The sequence below is a fragment of the Sinohyriopsis cumingii genome, chromosome 5, assembly GCF_028554795.1.
Source record: "Sinohyriopsis cumingii isolate HCF-2022 chromosome 5, ASM2855479v2, whole genome shotgun sequence".
Classification (NCBI taxonomy): Eukaryota; Metazoa; Mollusca; class Bivalvia; order Unionida; family Unionidae; genus Sinohyriopsis; species Sinohyriopsis cumingii.
In genome coordinates, this window is record NC_142965.1 from 21,981,844 (window position 1) to 21,996,511 (window position 14,668).

The following is a 14,668-nucleotide window of genomic DNA, read 5'->3' on the forward strand; positions in this document are numbered from 1 at the left end:
CTTGTTTAGTCTCTCTGTTTTTTGAATTTCTTCACCGTTTTTTCCTCATTTTCTTCCCTTCTTCTTTTCTTCTCCTGTTTCTTTGCTTCTTTTAAATAGAATTGTCTTCTTTCTTCCTCTTCTTCCTCTGAAGAATCCCTCTCTTCTTTCGAAGAATCCCTCTCTTCTTCCGAAGAATCCCTTTCTTCTTCTGAAGAATCCTTCCTTTCTTCTGACTCCTCTTGTTTCTTGTTTGGGCAATCTGGAGACCAATGTCCTTTTTCTTTACAATAATAACAGGTATCTTGACTTTTGTCTTTTTTAGCCCCTGTTTTTTTTTCTTTTTTGACGGTCTGGACACTCTGAAGACCAATGCCCTTTCTTCTGACAGATATAGCAAGTATCTTGACTTTTATCTCGAAAGGAAGGAGAGTAGTCCATGGGCTGGTCTGAAGAGAATTTTCTAATGACCCCTCGCAAAGCTCTGACGAAACGTTCCACCTGGGTAGTCTCTTCCATCGTTGTGCTCGGCTTGAGAGTGAAATGAATAGTGAAAGAACAAGACACACACCCTTTTATATACGCTGGTCTGCCATGACTATAAATTAGTCTATGGTGTTTACACTTGAGTCATTTGACGTTTTGCACTCAAGATGAAACGATCCCATTCATTAGAGAAGAAAGAAGAAGAAGAAAGTAAGAGGCAGAAACGTGATCTATCGCCTCGTACCAGAGCTGAAATCTTGGCACAAATTCATGCCAGTGATTTTGAAGAGGACATGAGTGAACCAGAATTTGAAACCTCTAAACCAAGTTCGTCACCCTTAGTCAACCCTGAAAAATACTATTCCATTCAAGAGACGGAAAAGCGCTCCTCTAGAAAATTTAGAACCACGGCTTACACCTACACGGTGAAGTTTAAAGATTTCAAGGCCGACGTACCATTGGAGAAAGCAGAAGGGTTTATCACCGAGATGTGGGATTCTTTGCTCACCGCACTCAAGCGACAATGTCAACCCAAAGAAGACGATCGCTTGACACTATCCATAGATCACGACGGTTTGAAATCCCCTGTTTGGATCGAGTTTAGCAGACCCGCAGAACTAACCCCTTCCAAAATCATGGACAAGATTCAACACGTACAACAATCTAATGACCAGTTTGACATCACCGATGGTAAAGCCACACTGAAAATGGCTCACGTCTCTCTTCCTCAAGGGACTGGATGCAGAAAGATGTTATTGGTGAACGAGCTTCGCAGCATTAAGCGTAGCCTTGTCAAATTCACAATCCTCAAGACCAGATGTGTTTAGCTCGAGCCATCGTGGTGGGACGAACCTATGCCAACAAGAACGACACGGCAGAATGGAAAAGAGCCTGGAAAACTATTCGACAATCGGACCGAGCCAAACAACGAAACGAAGCAGAACTCCTGTTGCAACAAGCCGGACTGTCCAAAGACACACCCTGTGGCATTCCTGAGATGCAAAAATTGCAAGATGCCCTAGCTCCACGATACACCTTGAAAGTGCACCCTCAAGAAGTGCGCGTACCTCTGTTGTTTCGAGGCCAAGACTTTAAGGACGGAAAATACATTCATGTCTATTATCACGATGACCATTTCGATACCATTACCAGTATCACCGGATTCCTGGTATACAGTTATTACTGTGAGAAATTTGACTATGGCCATAATAATCGAGAGCAACACAAGCATTGTGGATGGAAATGCCCAGGATGTTTGGCCTCTCCACCCTGTCTGAGCGAAGGACCAGTGCCTTGTTCGACTTGTCTGCGCACGTTTGTCAGCCCTACCTGTTACCAACAACATTTGAAAACACAAGGTTCACAGAAGAAATGTGCTTGTCAACTGCTGAGATTGTGCCCTACCTGTGGACAAGGCATACTTACCAATAATGCCAAGGCACACGTATGTCGAGGAAAGAAAAAATGTCACATTTGTCACCACATCGTGGACTTGGAACACGAATGCTACGTGCAAAAATACCAACCCCCACCAGAGAAAGAGGACGGTCACAAGAAGAAAGGCAATTTCATCTTTTTCGATTTCGAATGCATGCAAGAGACTGGCATTCACATTCCTAATTTCTGCGTGGCTCATCGAGCGTGCGAGAAGTGCATTGAAGAACCTATCTTCAGTCATTGCCCTCACTGCAGCAAGACTCCTGGAGGACGTGAAAAAATCTTTCGGGGACCGAACACGTTAGCCGATTTTGCCCAATGGGTCTTAGACCCCATCGACAAGACGTGGAGCCAAGAGGACATCGAACGTTACGGAGATTGTCATCGTCATGCCACGGTGATGGCTCACAATTTCTCCGGATACGATGGACAGTTTCTTCTCAGATACTATACGGAACAAGGCACCGAACGTCCTAAAGTGACTTTGAACGGAGCCAAAATCATTTTCATGCAAGTGGGACAAGTGCAGTTTAAAGATTCGATGAGCTATTTGGCCATGCCTTTGAGTCGAATGCCTAAAACGTTTGGAATGACAGAAATGGCTAAAGGGTACTTTCCACACTTTTTCAATACGGAAGCCAATCAACACGCCCTTCTACCCCATTTGCCTGAGGCTCACTATTACGACCCCGACAACATGCGTACCGAACAACGAGAAGCTTTCTACGCTTGGTACCAGGCACACGCCTCGGACCCTTTCGACTTTCAGGAAGAAATGCTAAAGTATTGTCGTTCCGACGTGGACATTTTACGGCGTTGCTGTGGAAAATTTCGAGAACTGTTCATGGAACACGGAGGGGTCGATCCTTTGAAAGAAGCTTGCACCATTGCCAAAGCGTGTTCCTTAGTGTACCGACAACGATTCATGCCTGAAAACACCGTAGCTGTCATCAGCCCTCAAACGACCCACTATGTCAAGCGTCAATACTCGGTCAAAGCCCTACGCTGGTTACATTACTTGTGCGACAAGGAAGACAAATGGATTCAGCATGCCCGCAACGGAGGGGGTGAAAAGACCATCGGAACGTATTCGGTCGATAACGGCTGCTTATTTCACGGATGTCCCGTCTGTTACCCTGACCGTAGCACTAAAAATCAGTTTTTACAACGAACCATGGAAGACTTGTACCAGGACACTTGTCAGCGGCGCCTAAAGTTAGAACAGCAAGGATACCAAGTGGTGGAAATGTGGGAACACGAGTACGATCACCGTATGAAAACCGATCCCGAGTTTAAACGTCTCGTGGAAAGTTACCAGTTCATGGACCCGTTGAACCCGAGGGATAGTTTGTACGGAGGAAGGACCAATGCCACCTGTTTGGTGTACCAAGCCGACGAAGAGAAAGGAGAAGAAATCAAATACTTGGACGTGTGTTCGCTGTATCCCTACGTGTGCAAATATTGTCGCTTTCCCGTAGGGCACCCGCAATTGCTGACGGAACACATCGACCTGAAAAACATTCGACAATACGAAGGCTTGATCAAGTGTAAAGTTTTGCCTCCCACGAACCTATACCATCCCGTCTTACCTCACCATTGTCAAGGCAAACTGATGTTTCCCTTGTGCCGTACTTGTGCCGAAACGTGCAACCAGGACCAACCTTGCCATCACAGCCAGGAAGAACGTGCCTTGACGGGAACCTGGGTCAGCGTGGAATTGTTCAAAGCTCTGGACATGGGATACCAACTGTTAGAAGTGTACGAAATTTGCCACTTTCCCAAGACACAACAGTACCACAAGGTTGACCCTACTCAGAAAGGCATTTTCGCCGACTACGTGGATGCCTTTTTGAAACTGAAACAAGAAGCCAGCGGCTATCCTTCCTGGTGTCACACTCCCGAAGACCAAATACAATTCAAAGAGAAATACTACGAACAAGAAGGCATCTCTTTAGACCACATCGAAAAAAACGAAGGCAGGCGATCGTTTGCCAAAGTGATGTTAAATTGCTTGTGGGGTAAAATGGCACAACGACCGTGTTTACCCAAGACGGAATATTTGACAGAACCTTCCCGCTACTTCCAGATGATTCACGACAAAACCAAATACATGAAACACGTGGACGTCGTTCGAGAGGATTTGATCTTGGTCAGTTACGAAGAAGATCTGGACTTTGTACAAGACGACCCTTTTGGAAATGTCATCATTGCGGCTTACGTGACAGCCCATGCTCGCTTAAAATTGTACGAAGCTTTAGAACTGTTAGGGGAACGCGTCCTGTACTTTGACACGGACAGTTGCATTTACATCCATCACCCGATTCAACATCACCCTGACATCTGGTCTGTATATTAAAAGGAACCCTAGGCAAGATCGATAGTTCATTGTTCATTGAAGTAACTTACCATGTCGTTGACGAAGAAGAAACCAGATTGGTTTGGACCCAAGAGGTGGCCCAGTATGCACGAAAGTTATTCAAGGAAAAAAGTTACTTTTCAACCCGTGTTAGTGACGGTGCCAGAAGAACCCGTCACCCAGGACGGGACTGTCGTGGACAGGCCTGAAAGACCCTTTCGGGAGAACACTTGTGTGACCTTACCCCCAACTATAGAACTGGTTAGAACTTTACCCAAAACATGTTGTACAGACACTTGTGTTTATTCCACGTTCATGGTTATCATGTGCCTTTTCTTCTTGTACTTAAGTCTTTGGCTTTTATGTATTTTTGTCTTTCGTATTCATGTTTGAAAAAAAAACATTCAATAAACGTGTTCTGAAAAAGTATATAAACTCTTGTCTTGTTTGTTTTTTCGTGTCACAAGTGACATTTCTCACACAATGGCTACCTCTACTGTCTCTGCTCCCTCTTCCTCTCCTGTCAAAGTCATCGACGAACACTTAGATCGTGCCAGTTGGGAGGCTTTGTATCTTCGCCATCCCTTTAACATGCTCATTGCTGGACCTAGCGGTTCAGGCAAAACCGAATTCGTCAAACGTTTGATCGAACATAAACATCATTTGATCGATCGGCCACCTCAACGGATCGTGTGGTGTTACAAAGAGTGGCAATCGGCGTACAGCCTCTTGCGAGAAAGTCAAGGCGATTCCATCGTGTTTGTGGAAGGCATTCCTAAAGAAGACGACGGCATCGTCTCTGACTCCCGTCAAACCCATTTGGTCATTTTCGACGACACGAAGAAGAAATTAAACTGTGGTTCACGCGCAAAGGGCATCACCGTAATGCCAGTGTCGTTTACATCACCCAAAATTTGTTTCAACAAAGTAAAGCCCATCGCACCATCAGTCTCAATGCGCATCACGTGGTCTTGTTTAAAAGCCCTCGAGATAAATCGCAAGTGCAAGTATTAGCCAAACAGTTAGGAACGCCTTGGCTGACTCAGGCGTACGACGATGCCACTCAAACGCCACACGCCTATTTACTCGTCGATTTGAAACCTACGACTCCCGAGGATTTGCGATTTCGTACCCACTTGTTCCACCACTGGTGCCAAGACGGAGGGCCTGTCCTGTACACGTCTCCGTCCTCGACTTCATTTCACTCCACATAAAAAAATCTATAAAAACCTCAGACCCTTTTTCGTCTGTCTCACACAGTGTGAACATGACGTCCCTTCAGTCGCATCTTCCTGTCAAATTGATTCGTGCCTTCATGGCATCAGTCGAGAAAAAATCCACAAACACGAGCTCGTGTCTTAGAAGCTAGTCTCAAAGAAGTCTTACGATGGTTCACGGTGACGGCACGTCAATTACTCCAAGGAATCATTCAGATTCCTCATCAAACCAAACGCTTTTTCGATCGAAACAAAGTCGCTTTGGTCCAACTGGCCGATCCCCGCATCGACACTCAAACCAAAAAACAAATCATTTTGAAACCTGGAGGGAGCGGTACTCTAGGAGGGGTCATCATTCGCTCACTTTTAAGATGGGATCCTAATGCCCCCAAAGTTATCCCCAAGACAAATGTCCAACGAAGCCCCAAGAAGAAGAAAAAGACCAGGTCCCCAAGGAGAACTTCTCCAGTGGCAGGACCCTCCTCTGACCAGACACCACCACCCCGGAAAAAGAAAAGAAGCCCCCAGAAAAAGAAACAGAGAAAAAGTCCCCAGAAAAAGAAAAGTCCACAGAAGAAAACTAGTCGCAAGAGAGGCACTTCGGCCAGGACGCAACCTTACACTCGCAAACCACGATCTGCCACGGCAGTGACTGCGTCTCCGGCAGCCTCACGTTCATCCACTTCTCCGTTAATGACACCCAGAACTGAAGAGTACTTGGAGACGTTGATTACACCAAGAACATCTCCGTCGATGACCCCCAAAACAACTTCCCCAGTGGCAGGACCCTCCAATTTAGTGGCAGTGGCTGCTGCTCACAAAGTACCTTCTCCCAAAATCAAAGTCCAAGAAAGATCGGGCATGTTACAAAGTTTACTGGATTTGTCCAAGCAAGAACTCGCTCGATTTAGTCCGTTACGTACCCCTGCACGACGTGTCATGCCTGTCATGAAGTTGAAACGACGTAAAGACAATCAGTGGCGACGCGTTCCAGTATAAAAAAGGCCTGTGACCAAGTCGGGTATCAGTGTTTTTTGGTGCTCCTGAAGACTCAGAGATGTCACCCTCCAGAAAACCCCAAGGAAAGAAAAAGAAAGGACTGCCTCCTCGTTTAGTCAAACATGGGGACATGTTATCTGTCCTGTCCAAAGCTTCTCCACCCCTACGAAAAAAACTCATTCAAACGGCCTCCAAAGAGGTCATCGATACCGTGTGCGAATGTTGTTTGAACGTTTTGAAAGGCACGATCCCTTTGTCCAAACACCAGAAACAATGCTTAGGCAAACATCGTCACGTTCTTCGCCAAATGGTTCAAAAGAAAATTCCCATTCGTCAAAAGAAGAAGATGTTGGTCCAACGTGGAGGCATTTTGCCTCTCTTGTTAGGCCCCTTACTGAAAGGAGTCTTGGGAACCATGTTGGGAGGACTGGTGGGAGCAAGATAAAAAGGCCTTCGGAAGTCCCAAGATCTCAGAATCGACCCCTGACAACCCCATGGAAGGACGAAAACTAGCTTTAGTGCCTTACAAACGATGGATGGAATACCATCGGTGGCAAGAACAACGCACCCCGCATTTACCTCCCAATCCCCATTTGAGCGAGATGTCCCAGTTACAACACGAATTGCAGTCCTTAATGGATCGCCAAGATTTGTCCGAAACAGAAAAATCGCAGAAGTACGGTCAACTCTTGCAACGACTGCAACTCTTTCACCAGAAAGCTTTAGACGAAACAGCTCTACCCACTCTGAAAGATTTTAAGAGCTTGATGAAAAGTCCAGCACCATCACCAGTACCAGTACCACCAGTACCCGTGACCAAGACAGAAAAAGAAGAAGAAGAAGAAGGGTTTCAAACTCCACCCGAAAAAGTACGCAAGTTAACAACACCACCTACCTCCAGAATTGGATGGATTAAAAAGATGATGGCCACCCCTTCTTCATCACAAGAGAAAAAGAAAGTGAAGACAGAAGTGAAGACAGAAGTGAAACAAGAACCGATATCCCCCGCTCAGACATCCTCCTCCTCTTCAACACCTATTGCCGGTCGCACACGCAAAGCATTGCAATCCAAAAAAATACCCCAAGAGAAAAAGAGTAGCCTCTTCCAAGAGTGGGTGCCTTATTAACACACCAATCAACACAAAAAAATGGAAAAAGTCTTAGCCAGCATTTACTACGATCCCTCGCATCCTGCAGGTTACGCAGGAGTTCAAAAATTGTATCGTGCTGCCAAAACGCGACTGAAAAGTCTCAGTTTACCTCAAGTGCAACGATGGTTACAAGAACAAGCTACCTACACTTTACACAAACCCATTCGACGCAAGTTTGCCAGAAGTTGCACCCGAGTGGAAGGCATCGATCATCAATGGCAAGCCGATTTAGCCGATGTCTCTCATTTGGCCAGCTACAATCGCGGCTACAAATATTTGTTTTGTGTCATCGACGTCTTTTCCAAATTTGCCTGGGTCGTGCCCTTGACTTCCAAATCCAGCAGCGAGTTAGTGCGAGCCCTGCAACGAGTGTTGAAACAAAGCGGTCGTCACCCTCTTCGATGGCAAACGGACAAAGGCACCGAATTTCTGAACCAAGCTTTCCAAAAAGAATTAAAGAAACGTGACATTCATTTTTTTACCACCGAGAATCCTGAAACCAAAGCCAGCATCGTGGAACGTTTTCAACGCACTTTGAAAGAACGCATGTGGAAATATTTTACGCATCACCACACTCTGAAGTACATCGACATCTTACCGCACCTGGTGCAAGAGTACAACCAATCTTACCATCGAAGCATCGGACGTGTCCCGCAAGACGTGACTCCCGACAACGAAGTGCTGGTGTTCGAGCGTCTGTTTGGTACGTCCCCGACGAGGGCTGTCCCCAAGAAAAGTGGAGAGTTGGCCGTAGGAGATTGGGTGCGCATTGGCAAAACCAAACGCACTTTTGACAAAGGTTACTTACCTAACTGGACGACCGAACTGTTTCGCGTCACTGGACGAGTGCATGGCCGTCATCCTGCCGTCTATAAATTGGAAGACATGAACGGAGAAGTGCTCAAAGGAACGTTTTATTTGCCCGAGTTACAACGTGTCACTAAAAAAGAAGACGACGTGTACGACATCGAAAGCATTCTCGAACGCAGAACCCGTAAAGTGGGCAAACGACGTGTCAAAGAAGTCAAAGTACGTTGGAAAGGATATCCACCCAGTTTTGATTCTTGGATCGACGCTTCGCAAGTCATCGACTATAAAAAGAAGTGACCATCATGCCCTTTCACACATCAGACGCAGCTACGTTGACCACTCCTCCTTCACCCAGTTCTTCTGTGCAAGATTTACAAAAACAACCCTTGTGGGTGTGGTGTGGAGAACGTGTGCCTAAAACGCAAATCGTCTTTTTCTGCCAAATCTTCGTGGTGTATTGTGTCATCGGGGCAGCCATCGCCAATTTGAGTTTGCAACAAGGAGACAAACAATTGTGGACCATTTTATTGAGCAGTTGCATCGGTTACCTGCTTCCTAATCCCTCCCTGAAATTCACCTCGAACGGGAACCACGGGAACCTTGTGTCCAGTGCCAGTGCCAGTCACCACTCCAACCACAACCAGAACCCCATTTTGGGCGGAGACACGCCTCTGACGTCCACTAACCCCTCGGACAGCCACAGAACTCTGGAATTATGAGTCACCAAAACCAATTTTACTTAACCTTACCCAGTGACAGTTCCATGGAGGTGTTTCCCAAGAACACGTTGTGCTGTTACACGGCCAAATTACCTCAAGCCATCCAGTTAGATCACGAAGCCCATGGGGAAGTGGCTTTAGTAGAAATGATTCACCCGACCCAAGTCCTCAATGTCCTTCCCAATCAAAATTTTTTTGATGTGGAAGTTCATGACGAGCAAATGCAACAGCGGATGGATAGCAATGTCAAATATGACAAGAAAACCCGTACACAAAATCAAAAGTACACCACCTATCACTTGTTCATTCCCCCAGGCTATTATTTTAGTGGTCAACATTTGGTCAGCACCATAGCCTCCAGGTTTAATGTCGTGTTTCTGAAAGCTTTGGAGCATGTCAACAAAAATGTCACCATGGAGTACCACAAAACAGCTCGTCGCTTCTTGATGAAATTTGAACGGAGTAAAATCATGTCCATTTTATTTTGTCCTGAATTGTATGACATGTTGGGCGGAGACATGGACATGAGAAAGACCATGATCAAGAAAAACGAATTACCCATCGTTTACGACAACGAGTCTTTTAGCAAGTTATTTCGTACCCCGGTAGAACTGAACCAAGGACTGAATTTGATGTTTGTGTATTCCGATGTGGTGGAGTACAACGTGGTGGGACACACCTCCGTACCGTTACTGCGTGTCATTCCTTTCAAAGTAGATTCTGTCACGAACACTGACGAGGAAGGTGGAAACACTTACCACGTCCACCGCGAATTTGTCCATCCTCACTATTTGCCGGTCAGCAAGTCGTATTTGGACACGGTCAACATTACTATAAAAGGAGATTTGGGACAAAATATTCCATTCACCAAAGGAAAAGTCACGGTGAAACTCCATTTTCGAAAACGGTTCTCTCACGACTCGTAAGTAAGTCATGTATCCAGTGTACCGAGGGGTTGCTCGACAGCGAGGACACGGTTTAGGAGACATGTTAAAATCGGCCTTTCGTTCGGTGGCCCCAGTGTTGAAACCGATGGTGACACGCGGATTGCACGCCTTGAAAGATGCGGCACTGACGCAAGGCAAAGAATTTCTCCAAAATGTCATCATCGACAAACAAAACCCTAAAGAAGCCTTCATGAGGGCAGGCAAAAATGTCTTGCTGCAAACGGGCAAAGACATTTTGGGTCACCGAGAAACACCTATAAATGCCCTGCACGCTACCGAGTCAGGCATTCAGCAAGGACAAGGCAGAAAGAGACGACGAAGAAAACACCCTTTCACCAGACTTCAAGCGAGAAAGGCCAAGAAAAGAAGAACCGTTCGAGACTTAGACGTTTTCGATTATTGAGAAAGAACAAAAAAATGATGCACCGAGAGTCTTGCGCTTGTTCCAATTCGGAATTGGATCTGTTTGCCATGCCCCCTACCATGATGACCATGCAAGAATCCCAGTGGGTGAAATTTCACCCCGTCTCCTCACTGACGGATTCCGCTCCCATCGAGTTTGAAATCAAAGGACAACCCGAAGATTACATCGATCTGAATAGCAGTTACTTGTACCTGAAAGTCAAAATTCTAGATAAGACTGGAGGTGCTATAGACGATGAAGCAGTAGCTCCCGTCAACAATTTCATGCATTCCTTGTTCAGTGGAGTGGACTTGTACTTGAATAACAAACTGGTCAGTAGCAGCATGGATACTTACCCCTTATCGTGCCTACCTGGAAAATCTCTTGACGTACGGAATAGATGCCAAGAACACTCATCTCAATGCCTGTGTGGTATGGGAAGCTGACGAACCTACCAAGTTTGAAATATTGGAAACTGATGAAAAGAAAGACAACAATGATGGATTTGTAGAACGAAGAAAGAGAATCACGGGAGTCGACACAAGTTTAGAACTGATGGATCGTTCGCATTTGGACATGTGGTTGCAAGAAAAGTATTTGCTGAACGGGGTGGATGTCCGCCTGAGACTGAATCGTAGCAGTACCGCTTTCCATTTATTGGCTGATAGTGACGGTTACAAAACCAAAATCCTAGAAGCCAGACTCTACGTACGCCGTGTGGAAGTGTTACCTAAAGTGGGAAACGACATCAATCAGACGTTGAGCAGAACGACCGCCAAGTATCCCATACGACGCGTGGAAATGAAAACCTTCACCATTCCCAAGGGACAGCGATCCATGATCGAAGATCATCTGTTCCAAGGACAGTTACCAAAACGTTTGATCGTTGGTATCGTCGAGAATACAGCCTTCAACGGAGCTGCCGAAAAAAAAATCCTTTCTACTTTCAACACTTTGGCGTGTCCAAAATCGAAGTCAGTCGCGATGGCAAAACCTTGTGTACCCGACCTTTCGAACCTGACTTTACCAAGAAAAATTACTTGAGATCGTACTTGTCCCTGTACGAAGCCACCGGACAGTTAGGAACCAATACCAGTCACGGTATTACGTACGAGGATTATGCAGGAGGCTATGCTTTGTGGGCTTTTGATTTCACTCCAGACCAAGGCAGCGACGAGGGACATTTCCACCCTATAAAATCCGGCCAGATTCGTGTGGAAATTCAGTTTAAAGACCGAGACCCTGATGAAACGGTGAACGTCATCCTGTATGCAGAATTCGATAATACCATAGAAATCAACAGTTTGAGAGAAGTCATCCTAGATTACTAGAAACCATGGAAGACTGTTATCCCTCTTTACCTAGTGGAGAAACTTTAAAGATGGAATGTGAGGAGACTGTAGAAAAAATGTTGTGTTTTGAAAAAAATTGTTTGATGTTATCATGTTGGATTATTGTTAAAAATGTTAGAGTTGTTGTTTAGTGTTAAGTGATTTTTGAATAAAAAATGTTGTGTTTTGAAAAAAATGCCTTTGTGGTTTGTTTAGCTATAAGAATGTTGGATTGATGCTCTTTCATTTCTTACTATCCCTCGCATGACACTCACTGAACGTTGCGGCTCGAAAACCGTGTGGGGGATGTTTTCCTTCACGTCCGCGCTTTGACTTTAAGAACCGGGGTTGTTTCCAGTCTAACCATCCATTGTCGACTCATCCTGCTACGAAGATGTGCTCCAAACTAGCTAAGCTCAACGAAGCCTACGTGAATTTGCATAGGGTCAGACACAGTCTGATACCGAAGCCAGAAGAAATAGAGAATGTGAGAATGTTAAAAATCACTGAAGACCTGATAGAAGAGCTCTTCAGAGAAGAAATGAACAGGGAAAAAGAAGAATGGACAGAGAAGTACAGACTTCAGAGACAGCAGCAACAGCAGCAACAACAACAACAACAACAACAGCAGCAGCAACCTGAAGCTGACAGAGGCTTTGTCGATTGTCGTATCGACACCAAAGAGTTTTTCTTCTCTTTCCGAAGAAGCAGACCTATCGCCAGAAAGTCTATCCTCAGAGGACATCGCATTCTTAGAAACTAAAAAAAGAATGCCATAGCAAACAAAAAAAAAAACAGCCCTTTTCAGGGCTACCCCAATACTCTAGAAAAGAAATAACGATCGATTTGCCAATGTGTGTAGGTAGAGTAGTGTGAAAATAAACACTAACTCTTTTTTTGAAAAATGTGAGGGTATGTGTTTGTGTGTTTGTGTTTGTAAGTGCTTAAGTAAGTTGGTATGGATAGTAGATTAAAATGATGTCTTTTTTTTGGTGTTTGAGGTGTAGATTTGGGATTAGATTGGATTGCTTTGCGTATGTAAATAGTCTATTGAAGTGATTTATAAAAAATTTTAAAATAGTGATGGGTAGCATAAAAAAAGTGAGTGAGTGTTTCTTTTAGGTCCGCGCGTTGTTTCATTTGGTCATGATCTAGGTAAGATCAATTTTATGTTTCTTAGGGGGATGTTTTCCTTCACGTCCGCGCTTTCACTATAAATTGAAACTCGCTGGGCAGTCTAGCTACCGTTGTTGATTGATCAACACCAAAAATGAACACGAGACTGTCTAAACTGTTGGAACTTCATGTGCATCTGGAATATGCCAGGCGCCTGTGGAATGAACTGGCCGCGGAAGCCATTGTGGAAGACGGAGGGATGAGAGAGGAGGAGGAAAGAAGAAATAAAGAAGAGAAGAGAAGATATAAAGAAGAAGAGGAAAGAAGATACAAAGAGGAGGAGAGAAGATACAAAGAAGAGGAGGAGGAAAAGGAGAGAAGAAGAAAAAATTTCAGAATCCCAGAAACCGAAAATTGGGATTCTGAAGCCACATATCCTGCCTCTGCTCTCTCCCCCAAAAAGGTAAAAAGTAACTGGGGGACAAGATGTGTATGTGGCGCCAGGCCTGGAAGGTGTCACCATTAACCAGGTGTCCATGAAGTTCCAAAAAAAAACCCCAGCCCTTTTCAGGGCTACCCAATACTCTAGAAAAGAAATAACGATCGATTTGCCAATGTGTGTAGGTAGAGTAGTGTGAATATAAACACTAACTCTTTATTAATAGTGGGAGTGTATGTGTTTGTGTGTTTGTGTTAGTAACTGTTCACGTAAGTTTGTGTGAATAGTAGATTATGGGTTTCTTAGAGTAGGTGGAGAGTAAAGTTTGGGTTTTATTATATGAAATGAGAAAAGTAGGGGGATGTTTTCCTTCACGTCCGCGCGTTGCTGTTTCTTTGGTCATGATCTAGGTAAGATCAATTTTATGTTTTAGGGGGATGTTTTCCTTCACGTCCGCGCTTTCACTATAAGAACCCACAGTATTCGTCGTTCAAACCATTCTACAAAGAAGATGGCTTCTAACCAAATGGACAAAATACAAACATTGCAAGACGTTTTAGACAGCTTAGGAATGATGGAACAGATGTTAATAAGACTCGTTGAAGACCATTATTCCTATAGTCCCCTTCGTGTAAAGATGTAAATTAATAACTTGAGAAAGGTAAAGGACAAGATAAGTGGTGTCATGAAAGAGATAAAGGAGGAGAAGGAGGATGAAGAGGAAAGAATAAGAATAAGCAAATGGAACGAAAAAATTGAAAAAGAAGAAGAAAATGAGAAGAGAAAGAAAGAAGAGGAGGAAGAGAAGAAGAAAGAAGAGCAGGAGAAAAAAAAGAAAGAGAAGAAGAGAAAGAGTGTAGGAGATAAAATAAGAACTTGGTGGAGATAAAGAAGAAATTAGAAGCAGAAGAAGAAGAAGAAGAAGAAGAAAACCCAAAGGCCCTTTTCAGGGCCAGCCATATTTCTCGAAAAGAGATAGCCTTTCAATTGCCTACCCCTTTTTTAAATTTAAATTTAAATTTAAAAAAATTTAAAAAAAAAAAAAAAAATCCTATGTTCAATTCCCTTGAGGCTATAGTGGCCCAAGACTTTTTTCCCATATTCAATTCCCTTTGAGGCTATAGTGGCCCAAGACTATTTCCCATGTTAAATTCCCCTTGAGGCTATATTTGCCCACGATTTTTCTCCATGTTAAATTTCCATTGAGGCTATATTTGCCCAGGGGTCTCTGTAATGCTAATTCCCATTGAGGCTCTAGTGCCCCACCTTACTACTTAT

General features: G+C 44.4%; 1 long non-coding RNA gene across 1 annotated transcript in view; it reads left to right on the plus strand.

The window, feature by feature from the left end:
* The window catches only part of LOC149798766 (uncharacterized), a 59,183-nt gene that overhangs the window by 39,633 nt on the left and 4,882 nt on the right, over positions 1-14,668 (plus strand). The window lies entirely within an intron of this gene.